Source organism: Homarus americanus, unplaced genomic scaffold, assembly GCF_018991925.1.
Source record: "Homarus americanus isolate GMGI-L3 unplaced genomic scaffold, GMGI_Hamer_2.0 scaffold39383, whole genome shotgun sequence".
Taxonomy (NCBI): domain Eukaryota; kingdom Metazoa; phylum Arthropoda; class Malacostraca; order Decapoda; family Nephropidae; genus Homarus; species Homarus americanus.
In genome coordinates this window covers 1-2,862 of record NW_024715395.1, presented here as the reverse complement: position 1 = coordinate 2,862, position 2,862 = coordinate 1, and the positions used below count along the sequence as shown (strand labels likewise).

The window sequence follows — 2,862 nt, the reverse complement described above, 5'->3', positions numbered from 1 at the left end:
TATGTGGTTCTAAAAATAAGAAACAAAATACCGAAATTAATCGATTCATTCGAGTCAGGATATTTATGTGAAGATTTTAAGCTAAGAAAATAGTTAAAAAAATTCCCTGAAAAAATGGACCAGACATTACCAGGTAGAGAGATTAATGAAGGAGAGGACGTTATATGGAGTAGTAGGCGAAATTGTTAGGGGTTAGAAGCAGGCTTAGACAGGATAGGTTAGATTATGGTGCTGTTAATGCGAGTAGTGAGGGAGGTTATGGTGCTGTTAATGCGAGTAGTCAGGGAGGTTATGGTGCTGTTAATGCGAGTAGTCAGGGAGGTTATGGTGCTGTTAATGCGAGTAGTCAGGGAGGTTATGGTGCTGTTAATGCGGGTACTGAGGGAGGTTATGGTGCTGTTAATGCGGGTACTGAGGGAGGTTATGGTGCTGTTAATGTGAGAAGTGAGGGAGGTTATGGTGCTGTTAAGCGAGTTGTCATGGAGGTTATGGTGCTGTTAATGCGATAGTATTGTAAATGCGAGTAATACTGAGAAAGATTATAAAAGTTAAAGAATATGAGTACCTGACAGTAGAAATTATAGCAGATTATAGCTTTCCAAAGGAGAGATAAGACGCCGATTAATTTCTAAAAAAAGAATGAAAACAAACCATATTTAAGACTGCATATATCAGGGTTCTATAATGGGTCGATATATGAGACGACGGAGGGTTGGAATATATTATACAGAAATTATTATAGGTGGTTGAGAGGAGGAAAATATGAGGAAAGAAAGAAAAAAAAAGTCGATGTAAATAAAACAGTAAGAGTAATGCAGAGAGAGAGAGAGAGAGAGAGAGAGAGAGAGAGAGAGAGAGAGAGAGAGAGAGAGAGAGAGAGAGAGAGAGAGAGAGAGAGAGCCGTGCTGTAACCTGCCCGAGTCTTTTCTTACTGTTTAATCAATACACCTTTTCTCTTTGAAGCTTCAATTGAGCAATCCGAACCCACTAATGGCTGTGCTCGGTGCTTCACGAACCTCTGAACTAGGGAGTCGAGATGAGCGAGAGTGAACTTGGGGGGGGGATAGAACATTTTTTTTACACGTTTATTTTTTTAGTTTGGTTTTGGCGCTGTTAATCGTGTGTTGTTCGATGCTTCGCCCGTCTCTGAACCACTTTGTGTGAGAGGTGATGTGGCTGTGTTTTTTGAATCGCGTTTTCGACCGTAATGCACGTGTGGGTTAGCATCCTCTGCACCATGTTGTGTTGTCCTATTTCTACTTATTATGATTATTTCGGCAGAGGTTTTGTTTATATCTGTCTGTCTGTCTGTCTGTCTGTCTGTCTGTCTATGCCTAGGAAGTCGATTGCTGTTGCCGGGAGATTTTTCTGATGACGTCATTGTGTGCGTCATTGTGTGTGTACGTTATGTGTGTATTTTATGTGTTTGTGTATATATTACACTACACACTAGCGCCCTGTGGTGTAATGGTCAGCATGCTCGCCTCGCAAGCAAGTGGACCCGGGTTCGATCCCCGGGCTAGGTGAAACTATGGGCAAGTTTCTTTACGCCATTTGCCTCTGTCTACCCAGCAGCAGTAATTGGGAACCTGGATGTTAGCCAGTGCAGTTGGCGAGTTGTCCGGTCATCTCGGACTATTCCTTGACACTAGGTCATGCAGCTCGTTAACTCAGAGTGTGGTTGTTGTGTTGGTAACAGCTTCTACACCTAAACACGTCATGCAGCTCGTTAACCAGTGGGTGTGGTTGTTGTGTTGGCAACAGCTTCTACACCTTAAACACTGGGTCATGCAGCCTGTTAACCTAGGGTGTGGTTGTTGTGTTGGTAACAGCTTCTACACCTAAACAAATTCACGCCCAGGTGGCCCTTGGGCTGGCCATCCTCGTTACACGAGGGGCAACCATTATTATATTAAAAAATATTCGGAGTGTGTGTGTGTGTGTGTGTGTGTGTGTGTGTGTTGTGCGTCTTTGCCATGTGCATCATCGTTACCATGTGTACGTTTTTCATCTACCAATGCCCCCATGTGCGTTTATGACTAATTCCTTAAATTGTACCTTAAGGAAAATGTGATAAACGGTGATAAGTAACGTAGATGATAAGAGGAAGTAGAGGTGATTGAATAACAAATACTAAGAACCAATTGAGTGAATGGTGAGACACTTGGTGAGGAAGAAGTGATGTGTAATGGTGCCTCGTGTCATCACCATCGAGTTCACCATCGTCAGGCATCATCACCATCACTAAAGGAAGGCTATAGGATGGTGATGGTGATGTGAACTTTCATCAGATGTCACCAAGTTCCCTGTGAAGATTTGCTCTGGAACTCACCATCATCGTCCTCGTCACTATCCTCGTCACCATCCTCGTCCTCCACCGTCACCATCCTCGTCACCATCTCCCACAATGGTGAAGGAGGAGTCAGCACTAGCGGCTGGCCTCACCTCCAGCATATGTTCCGTGTCACCACTAGTACCTGTGTCACCACTAGTACCTGTGTCACCACTAGTACCCGTGTCAACAGTAGTATCCGTGTCACCACTAGTACCCAGGATAGAGGTTGTATCCTCCGCCCCCGCCTGGTTCCTGGTAAGTACACACACACACACACACACACACACACACACACATCACAATGACTACATAACATCACACCACTTTACTTAAAACATAACATCACATTAGACCACATCATGCCACATCACATTAGACCACATCACATACCACACCGTCAAGCAGGATTACGTTACATAACATAACGGATGACGTCACGTGGGTGTAATGGTTCTGGGGTGGTCATAGAGAGTAATATTTACCTTTGTGTTCTTTATTACAGGTACGTGTTGTGTTGTGGTGATCGT

General features: G+C 43.9%; 1 non-coding gene across 1 annotated transcript; it reads left to right on the top strand.

Moving 5' to 3' along the window:
• The first annotated feature begins 1,453 nt into the window (after positions 1-1,453).
• On the top strand, positions 1,454-1,527 carry Trnaa-cgc. Its single transcript has one exon. It is a non-coding gene; the product is annotated as a tRNA-Ala (tRNA).
• Positions 1,528-2,862: the final 1,335 nt, after the last annotated feature.